This window comes from Panthera onca, chromosome B3, assembly GCF_046562875.1.
Source record: "Panthera onca isolate mPanOnc1 chromosome B3, mPanOnc1 haplotype 2, whole genome shotgun sequence".
Taxonomy (NCBI): domain Eukaryota; kingdom Metazoa; phylum Chordata; class Mammalia; order Carnivora; family Felidae; genus Panthera; species Panthera onca.
Genome location: NC_138344.1, coordinates 137062660 through 137082072, shown reverse-complemented (window position 1 = coordinate 137082072; position 19413 = coordinate 137062660). Strand labels below are relative to the sequence as shown.

Sequence of the window (19413 nt, the reverse complement as noted above, 5' to 3'; positions counted from 1 at the left end):
CCTCCTCCACCGTCATCTTGGGGGTTAGGGTTTCCACATCTGAATTTGGGGGACACGCATCAGCAGGACACAGCACACAGCTACATCTGCAGTGGCCTTGTTCCGATTGGCTTGGCTCGCATCACATGGGGAAGGTGTCAGAGAACTGCATGGAAGGAGCTCTGGAGTGTGAGAGCTCAAAGGAAAGACTGATAAGTTTTGTTGGTCTAGAAAAACAGGGAGGTGAATGGTAGTTTAAAGACGAAAGGAATGATAAATGTACCTAAACTCAATATTAAAGTCGATAGTTCTGTTTAACTGCATTAAAAGAAAATCTGGGGAAACCTGATTTTATAATTCTAAGCTCCTTGAAAAATGGCCCCCGTGCGAGTATTAATGCCCTGTGAAGGTTGTTTACAAGTAACAATTGAATACAAATTAAAAGTATACCATGTCTTTTTTCCCCCAATTAAAAAAAGCTAATTCCAAGATATGGGAAAATTGCTATAGTCCGATGTGAGGGAGGGGAAGGGAAAGTCAATCAAATACCGTGACACTGATAAGGTTACCACAGGGCTATAATCTTTCTGTTGTTTTATTTTCCCCTGTCAGAGTGAAAAGATACTGAAACTCTATAGGGGAGCTATTCAGGGCGCTGGGAAAAGTGGCAAGTACTTTGGGGTTACTTTCCCTGGTAAAATACTGAATTGTCTGAAGGTCAGGCTTCTTTCCTTCTAAATTAAACAAGCCTCAGGGATTCAGTACTGATGTGAGTGCAAAAGACAGAATTGAATCAAAAGTCTTCCCCCAAGACCAAGAGACGCCAAGATGCCAGGAGATGACTTAATTTTTACTCAAGTTTAAAGAGAGGCGTGGGGCGCCTGGGTGGCTCAGTCGGTTAAGCGTCCAAACTCAGCTCAGGTCACGATCTCGCAATCTGTGAGTTCGAGCCCCGCACCGGGCTCTGTGCTGACAGCTCAGAGCCTGGAGCCTGCTTTGGATTCTGTATCTCCCTTTCTCTGCCCTCCCCTGCTCACGCTTCTGTCTCTCTGTCTCGAAAGTAAATAAACATTAAAAAAAATTTTTGTTAATAAAAGATGAAAAAAATAAAGAGAGGCGTAATATAATTATGATCTGGGACAGTGAAAAACGTATTGAATGTGTCTGACTGGTGTATTTTTCTCTACATTTTATTCCAACTGAAAATGTTACTTGAGTAGATTGAGGTTCACGTTTAGCTGTTTTCTTTATTTTGTTAAAAACAAAGCAAAATAACCTGTCTTTTCCTCTCTCTCTGACCCTCCCCTGCTCATGCATCGCACACCCACTCTCAAAATAAATAAGTAGACTTAAAAACTTAAACTTAAAAACTTAAAAAAAAAAAAAAGCAACATAACAACAAAAGTTTAACCATGTGGTAAAGACCGACAATCTTTTTTTTAAATAATTTTTTTAAGTTTATTTATTTTGAGAGATAGAGCATGTGAGCTTGAGTGGGGGGAAGGAGTAGAGAGAGGGGTAGAGGGAGAAGCCCGAGCAGGCTCTGTGCTGTCAGCACGGAGGCCGACGTGGGGCTCGAACTCACCAACCGTGAGATCAGGACCTGAGCTGAAATCAAGTGAGACACTGAGCGGACTGAGCCGCTCAGGTGCCCCGGGGCTGCTAATCTCGACCACGGTTCACAAGGCCCTTTGGTCACATGGCAGAGCTCTGATGCCCAGCAGGGCTCCGTCGGACTTACACCTTCTGCTTCCCGGAAGACAGACTCCGGGTGAACTTGAAACCACCGCTATTCAAGGGGAGAGTAAAGCACACACATTTTTACCCTCCAAATGTGCCTAAGTCAGCTCCATGTCTCTCCCATTAGGACCGTCCGGGTCAAAGCCATCACTTCCTTACACTTTCGCAAATGAATCCTTCGATTTTGCGCTTCTCCGTTGTCTACACTGGCTGGAGTTAACATTAAAAAAATGTGTATCTGGGGGCGCCTGGGCGGGTCCGTCAGTCAAGCATCCGACTTCGGCTCAGGTCATGATCTCGCCGTTCCCAAGTTCGAGCCCCACATCGGGCTCTATGCCAACAGCTCAGAGCCTGGAGCCTGCTTCGGATTCTGTGTCTCCCTCTCTCTCTGCCCCTCCCCCGTTCATGCTCTGTCTCTCTCTGTCTCAAAAATAAATAAAAAACATAAAAAAAAATAAAATAAACATTAAAAAAATTTTTTAATGTATATCTGATGTCATCACCGTTGGCTGAAAAACCTTTCTATGGCTTCTCCATCTGTGAAATGAAACAGTAAATCCTTAACATGACACACAAGTTCCTTTGTATTCTGGTGCCATTGCTCCTGGTTCTCGGGCCTTTGGACCCTGGGAGTTTCACCGATGGCCCCCTGGTCAGGCCTTTGGACTCGGACTGAATTACAACCCCAGCTCTCCTGGTTCTCCAACTTGCAGATGGCAGACTGTGGGACTTTTTGGCCTCTATGACGGGGTCAGCCAATTCCTATGAAAAATCTCCTCTTCTATTTCTCTCTCTCTACATCCTATTGGTTCTGTTTCTCTGTAGAACCCTGACTAATACAGAAGTGTGAAGAACTCCCATATTTCCTTTACCCTGAAACTCCATTCACTTGTCACCAATTACACCGATGATATCTTTTAGGGCCAAAAGATCCAAACCAAGCAAGGATTACACATCGCACTTACTCATCATATACCTTCAGTTTCCTTTGTTCTGGAAGTGTTTTTTAGTCCTTCTTCGATCTTCATAATCTTAAAATCTTCCAGTATTGCAGGCCAGTCATTTTGTGGGCTATCCCTCAACTTGGGTTTGTCTGGTGTTTCCTCATAAGATTCAAGATGCTCAGGGGCGCCTGGGTGGCTCCGTCGGTGAAGCGTCGCATTATTAGAAATACCAAATAGGGGCGCCTGGGTGGCTCAGTCGGTGAAGCGTCCGACTTCAGCTCAGGTCACGATCTCGCGGTCCGTGGGTTCGAGCCCCGCGTCGGGCTCTGGGCTGATGGCTCAGAGCCTGGAGCCTGCTTCGGATTCTGTGTCTCCCTCTCTCTGCCCCTCCCTGGCACACTCTCTCTCTCAAAAAGTAACACTAAAACAAATTTTTTTAATGCGTGTAATGCAGTGTGGGGTGGGGCCCACTTTCTGTCTTGGACTGCAGCTCCAGCTGTCGTGTCCCTGGCTGCCGGCCGAAGCAGACCTTGTCCGGTAGGGACCCTTGACACGGTCCACACACAATAGCTGTGCTTGGCCTGGGCTGTGTCACAACGGCAGTTCGCGGGATAGCGTGAGGACATGCTGCTGCTTCTCTGCGGTTAAGTTTCCCCCAATAAAGCCCATATTATAGCTGCGCCGTGTAGCACGCTTGGGGCGTACCTGTGACCTGTTGCCTGAAAGTTTACATTGAATACTTGAGTAAGGTGACGTCTGCTAGATTCTCTTTTGTAAAGTTCTTGTTTTTTAACTAAGAGTTATAGGGGAGATGCTTTGAACCTATGTAGCTATCCCATTCTTTGTCCAACTTTCACCCAGGAGATTTAGCAAACACTGATATTTCTTGTCTGATGATTGCCAAATGGTGATTTTCGAATTCCATCATTCCTTCTAAGTTTTTTTTTTTAAGAGAGTGATAGAGCATGCACACTCGAGGGGGGGGGGGGCAGGGAGGAGGAATAGAGGGGGAGAGAGAGAGAGAGAGAAGGAGAGAGAGGGAGAGAGTCTTAAGTAGGTCCCGCACCAGCACGGGGTCAGAGAGACCCTGATGTGGGTCCCGATCCCACAGCCCTGGGATCCTGGCCTGAGCTGAAATCAAGAGTTGATGCTCAATTCACTGAGCCACCCAGGAGCCCCTATTCCTTCCAAATCTCTAGTTGCATTCTATCCTAAGGAAGACCTGTCTCTTTTCTCTTCACTTATTCATTCATTAAACACACACACACACACACACACACACACACACACACACACATATCAGCGTGGACTCATGGATCCTATTTTACTCCATGGGACATAATCTCCTACTATCATCATTTATTTTGATGTTCCAATTTCCCAGATTTGGCCAGCGGGAGTCCCTTCAAACGGACTACGTTGTTGTTTTGAAATGTCTCCTTCACTCTTCGAGCATTTTCGTGTTTTCTGGCACGACAAGAAGGTCCAGGCTCACTTACGCTTTCTCTGTCCCAACCGTGAAATCAGGTATTTCTTCAAGGATTCCCGGTTCCTTTTAGCAGAAGATGGTGTTTCAATCTGGATGTTAGGTGTTCTCCTGGATATAGGGCTGCTGCTCCAGGGTTCTTTCAGCGGACAGAGCTAGAAGTATACATACATAGATATACTTTTATGTATACTGAAAGCCTTAGGTTCACATCAGTATCTCCAATTCCAACCTGACCACTCAAGCCTTCTTCTTTTCTCCTTTCAATATTTGTAACCCCATTCTCCAACAGTGAGGAATGTGGCTTCTGTGGTCCTCAATATAGTTTTTCATTTGCAGAGTCCCCTTGTATATACAATTGGCTGCCTGACTTTGCAGGACTGCACCCACCTTCCTTGTTTTGGCTCTGATCTCCACGCTGGGCTGACTTCCTAGCTGAATAGCGGGACGACTGTATTCTCCTGGGTAGATGGAAAAGCAGAGAGAACGAGTCAGTAGAGAAAGATACACAGATAAGTAGACACAGAGGGGAAAAAAAAATCACAGAAGGATATAGAGAGTACCTTTGAGTTCCTGAAAGCTTTCCAACTCCTGGGTCTACTCCTTTGCTGCAGCTGTATTCCTGCTCCCGGCTTCTGTGAGAAGCATCTGCAACCTTATGATACAGTTCTTCCCTTTTGGTTAAGCTACTTCAGGTTGGTTTCTGTTACTTGCAAACAAAGAGTCTTAAGCAAAGGTATATTTATATCCTGACTTGTCCTACAAAAAAGAAAACAAATTACGGAAATAATCAGGGCAGAGGGAAAATAAAAAAATTTGCCCACCGAAAATGCATACCACATGGTACTATACCGTTGCTTAACATGGGCTGAAATATTAGCTCCAAGATTTCTAGTGATCCAAACAAAGTGTGAAACACTATCCCTGACAAGAGTTTATGTCTCTGGATTTAAAAACAAGCCTGCAACTGGAGCATGAATAGATAGATCATTGGAAGAAAATGCAGAGTCTACAAGTGAACCCTTCAACAAATGGCCAATAAGTGGCAAACCGTGTAGCCATCTGGAAGAAAAAGAATTTGGATCCATCACTCATCCCATATACTCAGTCGCTGCCAAATGCATGGATGTTTAATTGCAAAAGACTGGAGGTCTAAGTGCCCACCAATAGAGAATTAGTTAAATAAATCAAGGCACATCCCAGCAATAAAGTGTTATGGGGACTGAAAAAAAATAGCAAGGGGATGCCTGGGTGGCTCAGTCCGTTAAGCATCAGACTTCAGCTCAGGTCATGATCTCACGGCTTGTGAGTTTGAGCCCCGCGTAGGTCTCTGTGCTGACAGCTCAGAGCCTGGAGCCTGCTTTGCATTCTGTGTCTCCCTTTCTCTCTGCACCGCCCCCCCCCCCCCCCCACCACTCTGTCTCTCTCTCAAAAATAAGTAAACATTAAAAAATTTAAAAAAAATAGCACGGACCTCTGTATATATTGCTGCAAAATACCTTCATGATATATTATGTAAAGAAGGCAAGGTAAAGTAAGTGTGTAGAGCATGCTACCATTTTTGTAAATGAGGAAGTCTTGGCTTGTATGCACATGAAAAAATTCTTCTGATGAATGAGGAAGAAATATCTGCTTGGGGACAGGTGTGAGAGAGAGGTTCTTTCTACTATATACATTGTTATGCTGAGGGATGAACCATATGTATGTACCACTCTTTTTTTTTAATTAAAAAAAAAAAAACTGGTGAAAATTAGACAAATCCCCTGATGGAGAAGACCAGCTAGTCTTGACAGATTGAACGGACAGCAGGAGGGGCTAAAAGTTTTACCTGCCCCCAAATTCCCACTGCTAGTGCCTATTTTCACCCTGAGAAGCCATCCTTTTCACAAAGGATTATCTCCCGAAAGCCTTTATGTGTGTTATCGGGGAGGTCTGTTGCCCGCAGTGCGGTACGCGTAAGAAACGTTTTTATGGAGGTCTGCCCAAAGCATTCTATTTCCTAATTTTGCCCATGAACATTCTATGTTAAGGCGAAACTCCAAGCCAAACTATGGTAGATGTATGATCAAAATTTGAGCACAGTAGTGATTGACAGCACGCCAGTCCGGAAGCCAGACTACCTGGGGCTCTAATCTCAGTTCATTTATTAGCTGTTGGAGGCTAGTCAGTTTCTCCATCTGTTAAAATGGGGCCAGTTACAATGCCCATCTCCAATTTATATCACGAGCATGTGCGCCTTAGGGCAGCCAGTCCAATGGCAACAAAATGTGGCCCACGTAAGACATCACAATTCTTCTAGCACAGCAAAAAAAAAAAAAAAAAAAAAAAAACAAGTGAAAATACTGTTTATCCCGCTGTGTAAAATACATGATCACTTCATGTCATCGGTAAGATTATTAGTGCGATGTCTTACAGTCTTTTTTTGGTAAAGCACATATACATCTAGGAGTTCCAACCAGCACATCCCACTTGGGACTGGCCAATTTTTAAGTGCTCAAGAGCCACACGAGGCTGGTGGCGGCTGTAGAACACCGGCTATCTAGCACGGAGTAGGTGCTGAGTGTTAAAGCTTAAGATTGGAAGCATCCCCTGCAGTGCACCAGCCTACCCCAGGAGTCCTCTGGAAGAGATGCCTACATTTGGGGGTAAATTAATAGGATTCTCTTTAAGCCCACGATTTACTGGACCTCCATCCACTCTTTAATTCACAGACACGAGGTGTGGCAGAGGGTTGCAACCTCTGCAAAGGGACAATTTACATAAGCGCCCCCCCCCCCCCTTCTCCGTCCCATTATCCGGTTATTCCTATTCCGGGGCGGGGGTGGGGTCTGTTGTCTCCCCAAATGCGGAGGGCCCGGCACCACCACCGCGGGGGAGAAGCAGGCGAGTGGGAAGGCCCTTTAAAAAGGGGAGGCGGTGGTAAGAGGAGCGCTGAGCCTCCGGAGAACAATTACGGCCGTGGGGAAGGGCCACGTTTAGGGGGCGGTGGGTGTCAGAGGGGCAACGATGGAGGCGGACGAGTTCCGAGAGCCGGGAGGTTCTGCCGAGCCCGGCGAGCGCTCGCGGCCCCGGCGCGCGGGCCCAGGAGCGCGGCGAAGGCGCCGGGCCGCAGGCGGTGGATCGCCTCGGTCCACTCCCGGCGCTGGGCCGCAAACGCCGCCTGGCTTCCGCCTCCCGCGTCCGCTGTCTCCCGGCTCCTGAATGGCTGCGGGGCCGGGATTAACCTTTCACCGCCGCGCTCTGTCCAATCACAGGCTCGCTCTCATGCCGGCGCGGGGCGAGCGGGGCCGAGCGGAGCGTGGGGGCGCGGAGGGGGCGGCGCGGGCGCCGGTGGGATTCTTCAAGCGGCTGTGCGCCGTTGCCGCGGGCCGTGCGCGGGCTGCGGGCGAGCCGGGCTCTGCGCAGTCTCCGCAGGCGCGGGCGGGAGGGGTCGAGGCGGAGGCGCGGCGCGGCGCAGGCTGCTCCAGGCCCAGGTGAATGGAGTAACCTGACAGCGGGGACGAGGCGACGGCGAGCGGGAGGAAATGGCGGCGGCGGCGGCGGCGCCAGGCGGCACCGGGAGGCCTGGGCTGTGACGCGCGCGCCGGAGCGGGGTCCGATGGTTCTCGAAGGCCCGCGGCGCCCCGTGCTGCAGGTGAGGCGGGCTCCCGCGGAGCCGCTTTGTGTGCGGGGCGGGGAGCGGCTGCGCCCGCCTCGGCGCGGAGGCCCGCGTGGGCGCCCGGGCCCGGACCCGCCGAGGAGGGCAGCCGGCGCGGGCGGATGGCGCGCGGCCTCGCCCGGTCCCGGGCGGCGCGGCCTGCGAGCCGGGCGTCCACCGGGCCGGGCTCCGCGCCGCCCGGCCCCTGGCGCCCCTCCGGAGTCGGCGCCGCAGAGGGCCGCGGTGCGGTCGCGCTGGCGGCGGCCGGGGCCGCGGAGCCCGCGCTGCCGCCCGCCGGGCCCGCGGAGAGCAGGCTTTGACAGGTCCGGTTACGCACGCGGGAGCGGTGCGGGACCCCGCGGCGGCGTCCGGGGAGCATCCTCGGGACCGCGCCGGGCCTGCTCGGAGGGCAGGGAGGCCGGCTGTCGTTGCTGGCGGGGAAGCGCGAGCCTTGGGGTCCCGCCCGGCGAGGATTGTTCGCGTTTATTGGCAGGTGACCAGATCTGGGTCCCCCGGGGCGGGTGGCCGGGGCCATCTTTTCGCCCCTCCCCTCCGATGTTTTTGTTGCCAGAACGCCTGAACCCTGCAGAGGAGCCTTTCTGGAGGGTTTTTCATCCCCGGGAAGTCGGTGTATGTTTTAGGTGAGCGCATCAGATTCATGGGGATGGTCTAGAAAAACCGAGCTGCCCCGAAGGCTTTGCCCGCAGCAGAGCTAACACACCCCGTAATGTGTCTTTAATTGCCCGGAGATTTGTAAAAACAAGGATGAGTGAGGAGTCCTTTGCTCTTCAGGGTTCAGTCTGTGCGTTTGTGAAGAAAAGTCATTCTTCCGGGGACCCGCTGCTGATCCACATGAAAAGTCTGAGCATTCTTAGGATTATCACGAGATAAGCATTCATCTTATTAAAGAGTAATTAACTTTGAAGCCTGTGCCGCTGGGAGGTGCTTCTGGCTTTGAATTTTCTGAATCTTTACCATCCCGATTTTCAGTTGTCTTCTGTTGCTTGTCTTTCAAGTGCAGCACACTCAGTGAATGGAAAAGGACGGGCGTTAGGAGTTAAATTACTTGGAAAGTACATATTTTTTAATGTGCTCTCGTAAGAGGTTCACTAAATTGAAAATGTATTGATGTAAACATGTCGTTTTCTCAGTAAGAACCCATCTGAATCGAGAGCTCCAACAAATTTTTTTTTTTTTTTTTAACGTTTATTTATTTTTGAGACAGAGAGAGACCGAGCATGAACGGGGAAGGGTCAGAGAGAGAGGGAGACACAGAATCTGAAACAGGCTCCAGGCTCTGAGCAGTCAGCACAGAGCCCGACGCGGGGCTCAAACTCACGGACCGCGAGATCGTGACCTGGCTGAAGTCGGACGCTTAACCGACTGAGCCACCCAGGCGCCCCGAGAGCTCCAACAATGTATTGGATGATGGATGATGGTGCAGGATTCTGAATGAGACCGCGAGGGAGTAGTGATTTTAGGACTGTTAGTATTTGGGGGAGCGTCATTAATATCTAGGCTCTGGAATCATCAGTTTATTTCGCAGTGTTGTCTTTGGAGCCAGTTAGCTACCTGTGGCGTGTGTACATTACATGGAATATGTGGTCTACACACAGACATATATGGACACGTGCATAGAATTATTTCAGAACTTCATTTTAGGTCACATAAAACTTACTCTCTTTATAGGTTAGAACTACTATAAACATTGCTTGTAATATGATGGTCACTATAAACACTTAAATAGCAACATGGGTTAATGGATTTATCCATGGTATACACATGCTGTTTTAAGAAAAGATGTATTCATCAATTTAATTCGGGGAGAAAAGATCTTCTTTTCCTGCAGTTAGTTTAACGCGATCAGCTCACCATCAGAGGTTAAGTTCTGTCGACTGTATTATGCCTGCGACTCTTCTGTATGAGTTGGTACAGCAGGGTTTTTTGCCATTGCCAAGTTTTCTTGTCTTGGGTTTAGAAGACATTTTATTTTGATGTGGCTCCTGATTCTTACCTGGTAGTGATTTGGGGGGTGGTACATAGGTGGCAGCTCTTTCGCTGTAGTGCTGCCTTCTAGGAATGACGCTTATGACCCTGGGACTCTCCCCTGCCACCATCCGACGTGCGAGATGCTTGTTTCATTTGAGAAAGTGGGTATTTCGTAGAGGTTCCCTCACTTGTGACCCGGTTAACATCCTGTGGTCATTACTTCTGGCAAAGGAAAGAAAGGAAACGTTTATTGGTAAAAAGTGCCTCCTTCTTCTGTGCCAGGATGTTTCGGTTGCTTTTATATACCTGCTCTTTCAGACCTCCCTGAGACAAACGCAGTATCGTCCTTCTTTTACGTGCAAGGATATGAAGACTCCGATTATTGACCTGAGTTGTGAATCTAGAAGTAGCAGTCAGGAGTCAGTCGTGGTTTGATTTCAGAGTCCTCGCGTGTGGGCTCTTTGCAGTGCACTCCGTTACTATGAGTGGATTTTAAGAGAAAACGTGTGTAAGACGCGGGTGAGTCCTGGGGCGCCTGGGTTGCTCAGTTGGCTAAGCATCAGACTTCTACAGCTCAGGTCATGATCTCATGGCGCGTGAGTTCGAGCCCCACGTCGGGCTCTGTGCTGACAGCTTAGAGCCTGGAGCCTGCTTAGGATTCTGTATCTCTGTCTCTCTCTGCCCCGCCCCTGCTCAAGCTCTGTCTGTCTCTATCTCAAAAATAAAAGTAAAAACACTAAAAAAAAAAGAAAAAAAAAAGACAGGTAAGTCCTTAGTTAATATTTGTTGACGGGGCTCCAGAATGGCTCAGTCGGTTAAGCATCTGACTGGCTCAGGTCATGATCTCAAGGTCAATGAGTTTGAGCCCCGCGTCGGGCTCTGTGCCGACAGCTCAGAGCCTGGAGCCTGCTTCAGATTCTGTGTCTCCCTCTCTCCGCCCCTACCCTGCTTGTGCTCTGTCTCTTGCTGTCTCTCAAAAATGAATAAATGTTAAAAAAAAAATTTTTTGTTTTAATTGCTGAATGAATGGAACTTTTTCTAACCTTAAATATTCTGGTGACCCCTGATTATCGGAATCATTCATATTTTTTTCTTTTTTCGTGGTAAAATCGGCATAACAGAATTTACCTCTTTAACCAATTTTAAATGAGCCGTTTGGTGGCGTTAAGTATACGTCTGTTGTTTTGCAGTCATCACCATCATCCATCTTCAAAACTTTTTCATCATCTTCACCTGGAACTCTGTCCCCATTGAACATTACCTCCCCATTCCCCCCTCCTCCCACACCTAGGCACCCCCCATTCTTCCATCTCTGTGAATCTGACTGCTCCAGAAACCTAGTATATGTGGAATCATACAATATTTGTCCTTTTGTGACTGGCTTGTTTCAGCTGGCATAGTTTTCAGGGCTCATTCATGTTGTAGCATGGGTCAGACCCTCTTTTTTTTTTTTTTTTTTAATGTTTATTTTTGAGAGAGAGAGAGCGAGCGCAAGTGGGGAGGGGCAGAGAGAGAGGGAGACACAGAATCCGAAGCAGGCTCCAGGCTACGAGCTGTCAGCACAGAGCCCGACGAAGGGCTCGAACTCACAAACCGTGAGATCATGACCTGAGCCGAAGTTGAACGCTTGCTTAACTGACTGAGCTACCCAGGTGCCTGTCCGACTCTCCATTTTTAAGGCTGAATAATATTCCTTGTATATGTGTATACACGCCACATTTTTTTTATCTGGTTTTTCATGGATGGACGCGTGGGTTGCTTCTGCCTTCTAGCCTTGTGACTAATGCTGCTGGGAGCATAGATGTACAAGTGTCTGTTTGAGTCCCTGCCTTCACTTCTTCTATATACTCAGAAGCGGTCAGACTGTTTCTTGATCATCAAAACGCTAGAGTCAGAAGTTACTGTAGTATGAGTTTTCTGAGGGTTGCTCTAGGCGGTTACACTATCCTACAAATAATTCCCCTCTGTTGAGAGATGAGTTTAGTCTCCCTGAGTCCCAGGATGTACTCATTTTTATGATCTTGCTTCCTATCACTGCTTGGCGAGTAGATGTGCAAGGAAGTGAATTCATTCAGTTGATTCATCGTGGGGCTTTGGAGTGCTCTGATGCTGCCAGAGGACGAAACTGGGAAGGTCTGTGTTCAACTTGTGTAAACAGTAAGTTGAAGCCAAGTGATTTATCTTGTTTACCTTGTGCTCTCCCTTTTGGACATTCAAGAGTTTACTTCGTTCAGAAATGCCAGTGGATGTATGTGTGTTATACTGGGTCTTATTCACAAGTTTCTTTGGAATATTTTTTCCTATCGTTACGCACTTACAACTTGCCGAAGTAGGTGATGATCTTACGAAGCAGCACGCACCCTGTCTTTTGCAGTCTACCTCCTGAGCCTGTGAGGTGGATCTTTTGTTCTTTATTTTCTGATTCTTTGATGTTCATCAAATCCTTTGCATGCTACAGGCTGATTTTATTTTATTTTATTTTATTTTTTTTAAATTTTTTTTTTTTTTAACGTTTATTTATTTTTGAGACAGAGAGAGACAGAGCATGAACAGGGGAGGAGCAGAGAGAGAGGGAGACACAGAATCTGAAACAGGCTCCAGGCTCTGAGCTGTCAGCACAGAGCCCGACGCGGGGCTCGAACTCACAGACCATGAGATCATGACCTGAGCCGAAGTCGGACGCTTAACCAACCAAGCCACCCAGACGCCCCCAGGCTGATTTTATTTTTTTAGTTACAACTAATTTCCGCTAAGGCGATTCTCGTGGTAGTACAGTCTGTGTAGACATAGCCATTTACTACTTTATTATTTGTCTACTTTGAGAAAGGATTTGAGATTGTCTTACACTGATGGACTGATTTGAGAAGACCGAAAACAGTGGCCTAAGTGGAGGGGTGGAGTGTGGACGTTGCTGGAAGGAATTATCGGTGAGAGGCTGAGGGCAAGGACAGCCTCAGCATCTGCATGTAACCGAAGAGGTTTTTTTTGGTTGTTGTTTTGTTTTGCTTTTAATTTTTATTAGTCAAAGCAAAAGAGGAAACAGAACTAATTATATAGTCGGCATTGACTAATGAGAGGAAGTAAACCAGGAGAAGCCGACTTCTCTCTCGTATGAAGAAGAATCATTTGGATTCTTGCATAAAATGACATTAACAATAGATGGAGAAAATGTGTTGCATTTTGCAGATAGGGAAACATTTTGCACCTGCCATTTTAGAGAAAGCGGAGAAAAGCCTCAGGCTTCAGTAGTGCAGGTGTGCCTCGTACTGGTAATTTGATTCGTCAGAGTTTAGTTAATTTATCTTTCAGGTGATGTTCCCGCAATATCAATGGTCTCATTCAGGCTTTTGACCGATGCTGAATCACGATCCAGTCACAAATGAACCCTTTTCTGGATAGCGTAGGCAGCCAGGATCTTCCAGATTCTCTCTGCCAGTCTTTAGGAACGCGTGTCAGTTGCCTTTCTTACATGGTGGTGTATACTCAGTGAATGAATACAGAGAGCAATGCATTATTTTTGAGGTCAAGTCAAGCTGATGAAATTGAAATCTTCAGTCATATAAAAAGGCCTCTGTTAAAACAGATCGCCGAGTACAGAGTGGCTTTCTCGTTCATCTGAAATTGTCAATGAATTGTTAGGATTCTTTTTCATACACAAAGTTGCTTTACATTTTAAATAAGTGACTAAGAAGATGCCACAAGAAAACATTGTCAGAGGAGGTCCCTAAGCCTGTTACTGGAAAGAAGACAAAACAATTAAGCTTTGGCCCTAGCGTTCTCATCTTTGAGGCTCATGGTAATAGTAAGTGTTGGCTGCGTTAAGGTTGATAAGATAGTAAGGGTGGAATAGTGCCTGGCATAGAAGGTGCTCAGATTTGCCTAATGAATTGATTAATTTATATTTACTTTTTTTTTGGAGTCGTCCTTAGAAGCCAAGATAGATTTACGGAGCACGATATTGCTTGTGTATTAAGGCTTTTAGAAAGATCATCGTTCTTCTTTTGGATAGATCATGCCATCTGTCCTTGAATCTGATTGGAATTCTGTCCAAGAATCTGATTCTTGATTCTCCTCCATTTGTGATGTGTACATATGATTAAGTGCATAGAAACATTGTGGACCAAGAGAAGTGTTAAGAAACTCATAGAAGAAAATTGCTATAAAAATCGGGAGTTGTACCGGTATCGAAAGCATTCTCATTGTTGAGGCAGCCTGACTGTGGTTGTTGTGACGTTGCTTCTGTTTTTGCCGACAGCCCGATGTACGCAATGAGGTAGCGATTTAAAAAAACACGTTTGGAAAATTCCTCTGGGAATTAGGTGTCTACAAACCCATTCAGAATTTTAAAAACGATGTATTGAACTCAAATAATGAGAGGAGGATCTCAGTGTAAAACTCGATCTTTGAAATGATGTAGAAAGGTTCTTTGACCAAGGAGTTAGATCAGCAAGACGATTGGAAGGGGAAAAGAAAGGCAGCAGCAGACTTATCTAATACTTTGAGATTCCAGGACTTGTGTCTTTCTGTTGGTTATGGCCTAGGAGGGCAATTAACCTGTCAAACCCAAAGATTTGAAGGCCTCTGATCAGTGGTATTTTAAGCTTTTTCCACCTTGGAGAATTAAAGATTAATATTTTACTATAGCATCATAGGGATGTCTGCACTGTATCAAATAGTGCAGCCATCTATCTGACTTGGGTCTCTGTAATAGAGATACCAAGTGTAATAATGCCTTTATATTGCTAACTCTCCCTAATTAACCATTATCCTCCTATTATGCATGAATAAAACATCATCCTTGAATCTGTATTTCACACCATCATGAACTGTTTATATATCTGTCACACATCCTTGGTGTAGGCCACTGGTTCTTACTCTATAGACAGAGACTACGGATTTGATGAAAGATGTGAATCTTATTTCCAGAAAAACGTACATACTCTTAATTTCACATAAAATTATACGAGGTGCAGGGATCCCTCCTGAATCCTATCTGCACGTGCTTGCTTAGGCCGTGTCTACACAAAGACAACTAATAGGTTAAGGAGCAGTGACGAAATTCTGGATGGTTGACGCACAAGTTCCACACGATGGATGGAATCGAACGAACAGTGCAGAATAACGTGTGGTCGAGAAGCCTCTGTTCTAGTTGGCTTGACTTCTAAATGACTAGCCGTGTGGTAAGCGCAAGTTACCTTGGCCTTTCTAGATTTTAACTTTCTCACTGGTAAAATGAGAACATTTGCAAGCCTCTAAATATCTTCTAGTCAGTAGTCTTTAAGGCACCCCTAGTACTCCGGGACCTCTCCATTTCAAGCGGAGGGTTTCGACTGAACATGAGGCATGGAAAAGAGAGGCTGCATTTTTCTTGAGTATTAAGGTTTGTATACAGGGACCACGGGAAAGGAGACCACGGAATTGTGGGCGGGTCTGAGCAGGGAATGTAAAATGCAAACGTGGAGAAATTGTCTTGAAAAGTATAGAGAGAGCCAGATTTTGCCTTGACCGGATGGCAGAATCTTTCAGACACAGTTGAGACTTTTCGTCGTCTGTCTCTGCTTCCAGTACAGCTCAGTAAATGTTGGTGAATGAGGAGAAAATTTCACAGAAGCGGTTTGAAGCCTTCTACCCGACCAGTATGGTGAGGAGCCAGTAACCCATCAGGAGGCCCTGGGTACTATTAATGAGAAGAGTGTCTACTGGGAACCCTGGTACTTTAATTTTAAAAGCTTTTATTTTGTGTTGAACACTGTACTGAGAGCACCTAGCTTTTTTCCCAGTCTTGTATAGCTAAACATTAAAAAGGGAAACTCCCAAACTTCTCAATCTTTAGATGTACCTGCTGCATATACTAAACCCAAGTGATTTATTGATCTTAGGCCAAACATAATTTGGGGTGTGTTTATTCTTTTATTTTTTTATTTTTGATAGAGACAGAGCGTGAGCAGGGGAGGGGCAGAGAGAGAAGGAGACACAGAACCCGAAGCAGGCTCCAGGCTCCGGGCTGTCAGCACAGAGCCCGACGCGGGGCTCGAACTCACAAATTTCAAGATCATGACCTGAGCCGAAGTCGGACGCTCAACCGACTGAGCTACCCAGGCGCCCCAATAATTTGGGGTGTTTTAAGGAAAAGGCAGAATTTTGTTGCTAAGAATATGTAAACAAATGATTAAACAAACCAAACCAAACAAAAATCACCTAAGGCATTTGAGTGCAGTAGGTAAAATGAGCTGGAGGTAAGGCAAAAGCTGTAATTTCATGTCTAAATGCAGTTAGCACCTTCAAAGGAATGATTCTTTTTTTGCTTATCTGATACATGCCTTTAGTGTTCAGCCCTTCTTTGCTAAAATATGGGAAATAGTCACTGCCAAATAGTGCTTCCCTTTGGGGATATAAAAAATTCCCATCGACATATGATGCAGTTCTGAAGGAGAATGTTGTTTTTGACACTCAGTCTTTGTAAACACCTAGCTTTTGTGTTGGTGAACATTAGGAAAAGAGAATTCTGGGAAGTTTGTTTACTTGTGAGCTGGGTCTGTACTTTCGCCAAGAATAGGGAAAGAAGTAATTGTTTTAAAGCCTTTCTTTATTTTTATTTATTTATTTTTCAACGTTTTTTATTTATTTTTGGGACAGAGACAGAGCATGAACGGGGGAGGGTCAGAGAGAGAGGGAGACACAGAATCGGAAACAGGCTCCAGGCTCCGAGCCATCAGCCCAGAGCCTGACGCGGGGCTCGAACTCACGGACCGCGAGATCGTGACCTGGCTGAAGTCGGACGCTTAACCGACTGCGCCACCCAGGCGCCCCTTAAAGCCTTTCTTTAAAGCACGTGCACAAATTTGCACACACATAGCGCGCGTACATATACACGTATAATACACGTATACGTGTATGAAGCCTGTATTATCTAGGTCTCTGCAGCAGATGCTCGGTTAAAGTGCTTACTTGTGTTTTCTGTATCGAGTGAAGACCAAAATCACACAGTGCATGGTAGTTTCTGGAATATTAATTTCTCTAGTTTATTTCACCATGTCTGAACCCCCTTTATGATAGCAGTCTCGTTTCAGGTAGTACTTTTTATCTTACTAGAGAAGTTCGTTTTGTAGTATTTGTATCAGGTAGTCAATTGTGTTTAGTCATCAGTTGAATGGAATAAAGATACTAGAAGAAATGGCGGGATATGTGGTCAGTTATTGTGTGTTTATCGAGCACCTGAGTTCCTAGACTAGAAAGGCCGAGAGGAATGTCAGTGGCCAGGGCTGATTTCAGCTGCCAGCGGCTTTAAAATTAAAGCAGTATTTTTACTTAAATGTGTTTATGCAGATTCAGCTGAAAATGAAACATTCAGTTTGCTTCTGTTATTTTTAAATTGCATTTTACTCTTTTTCAACCCCCTGGGGAGATCAAAGGAACCATATCCAGGAGCACCTTATTTTGACTAGCAAATCGGTGTTAATCGACCCCTCCTTTGAGATTATCGAGTATTGTATACTGTGGAAATAAGTTGGGAGTCAGAATTCAGGTAGAATTCCACCTCTCCCATTTATTGGTCAGTTGGCCTTGGGTAGGTTATTTCAAATCCCTGTACAATGGAAATGACACTTGCTTCAGGGCTGTTTGGAGGATTCAATTAGATAATAGATAATTTAATGCTCCATTAAGGTAAATCTTCTCCCTTCCCTCTTCCTGTGGGAACTTACGGTATTTCATATGTACCATGGTAAATGAAGAATTTTTGCATATTGTATTAAGGATTTTTACTTCTCTTTTAAAATAAACTTTAAGTGAAATCAGTTTCAGCTGATAAACAGGAAAGTACCTAAATCACAAGGATGTACAAAGTGAACACGCCCAGATCAAGAGCAGATATGACCAGTATTTTACAAGCTCCTCTCAGTGCCCCTCCCAGGCAATTACACCCCCGCCCGCCCCGGTCCCCTGCCCCCCCCCCCAAAAAAAAAAAAAAAAAAAAAGCAAACGCTGTACTGACTTTTCCTTATTTCTAACTTTATGGTAGTAGAAGTTATATGGTATGATTTTGTGTTGGGTCGCTTCACTTAACATCTGAAGTGTGTGAGATTCACAGTATTCTGTTGTATGAATATGTCCATGTTTACTTGTCTGTTGTATTGTTATTGGACACTTGTCTTGCTTTCACTTTTGGCTGTTAGGAGTAGTGCAGTTCTTTTGCATGTTTTTTGGTGAATATGTGTCTATTTCAGTCGGCGTTCACTTAGAACGGAATTATTTGGGTTATGGGATATGCGTATATTCAGGGCAGATACTTCCAATTTGCAGTTCTACTAGCCTTGTATGAAAGTTCTCTAAGCGTCACATCCTTTCCCACACTGGATACCATGTGTCTTCATTTTGGCCGTTCTGATGGGTGTGGTAGTAGCTCATTGTGGCTTAATTTGCATCCTTCTAATTGCTTCTGAAGGTTATTGGCCGTTTGATACCCTGTGCTGGGAAGTCCTTTGCCTACGCTCCATTTGCTTCTCTGCCTGTTCCTTACTGATCTGTAGAGATTGTTTCCGTATCTCCTACCCTGTCTTGCCTTTTCACTCTTAATCGGATCATATCATAAACAGACATTTTTAATTTCGACGCAGTCCACTCCGTCCATTTTTTCCCTGTATGATTAGTACTTTCAGCGTCTCGTCTAAGAAATTGTTGCTTACTCCAACGACATGAAGGTATTCTCTTAAGTTGTTTTCTGAAGACTTTATTGTTTTACGTTGCATGTTTAGAACTACAATCCAGCTGGCACTGATTTTTGTGTATGACTTGAGGAAGGAGTCAAGACTCACTTTTCCATCTGGATACACAATTAACCCAGTTGTTATTTGAAAAGACCATCCTTTTTGTACTATACTACGGTGTTGTTTTTGCCATTAATTAAATAACTCGTATGTTTGGGTCTGATTCCATAGCCTGTTCTGTTGCATTGTTTTGTGCCATTACCCACACTGTCTTATGTATTGTAGCTTTATATTAAATATTAATAAATCAGTTGACCTTTTTTTTTTTAGAGAGAGTGCACGTGCACTTATGCTCATGTGTGAGCGGGGGAGGGGTGGGGGGGAGAGAGACAGAGAGAGAGAGAGAGAGAGAGAGAGAATCTTAAGCAAGCGCCATGCTCAGTGCAGTGTCTGATGTGCATCTTGATCCCACTACCCTGGGATTGTGACCTGAGCCAAAATCAAGGGTCAGATGCTCAACCGACTGAGCCACCCGGGCGCCCCTAAATCAGTTGACTCTTGAGTGTTAAGCCATCCTTGCATTCCTGTGATAAACTAACTGGTTGTGATGCATGATCCTTTTTATACATTCCTGGATTCAGTTTGCTAACATTTTGATTAGTATTTTTACACTTTTGGTTTGAGAGATAGGTCTGTAATTTTACTTTTACCATGATCTCCTTGTTGGATTTTGTTGTCGAGTTTATGCAGGTCTCACGGAAAGAGTTGGAAAGGATCCCTTTTCATTTCCGTCCTCCCGAAGGGTTTGTTGTTAAGATTGTAGTTGTTTCTTTAAATGTTTAGAAGAATTCACTCTAGTGAAGCCATCTGGGCTTGGGAGTTTTTAATAATCTTTTTTTTTTTTTTTTTAAAGCTATAGGCCTCTTCAAATTT

The 19413-nt window shown here is 45.5% G+C and overlaps 1 protein-coding gene and 1 long non-coding RNA gene across 7 annotated transcripts in view; one reads left to right on the top strand and one right to left on the bottom strand.

Moving 5' to 3' along the window:
• Positions 1–4005: 4005 nt before the first annotated feature.
• On the bottom strand, positions 4006–7290 carry LOC132670265 (uncharacterized). Of its 2 annotated transcripts, XR_013555968.2 has the most exons (3): positions 4713–7290; positions 4540–4610; positions 4006–4304 (listed from the first exon to the last, which is right to left on the bottom strand). It is a non-coding gene; the product is annotated as an uncharacterized LOC132670265 (long non-coding RNA). The 2 variants fall into 2 exon arrangements; XR_013555967.2 differs by lacking the exon at positions 4540–4610 and having other exon boundaries at positions 4713–7038.
• A 180-nt stretch (positions 7291–7470) lies between these two features.
• Positions 7471–19413, top strand: part of DICER1 (dicer 1, ribonuclease III) — a 70598-nt gene continuing 58655 nt past the window's right edge. The window contains exon 1 of one of the 5 annotated variants that reach the window (XR_009606558.2): positions 7471–7783. The gene's annotated coding sequence lies outside the window, so the exon portion shown is untranslated. The remainder of the gene's footprint in view (positions 7784–19413) is intronic. The other 4 variants (XM_060620673.3, XM_078447882.2, XM_060620672.3 and 1 more) reach the window with 4 other exon arrangements.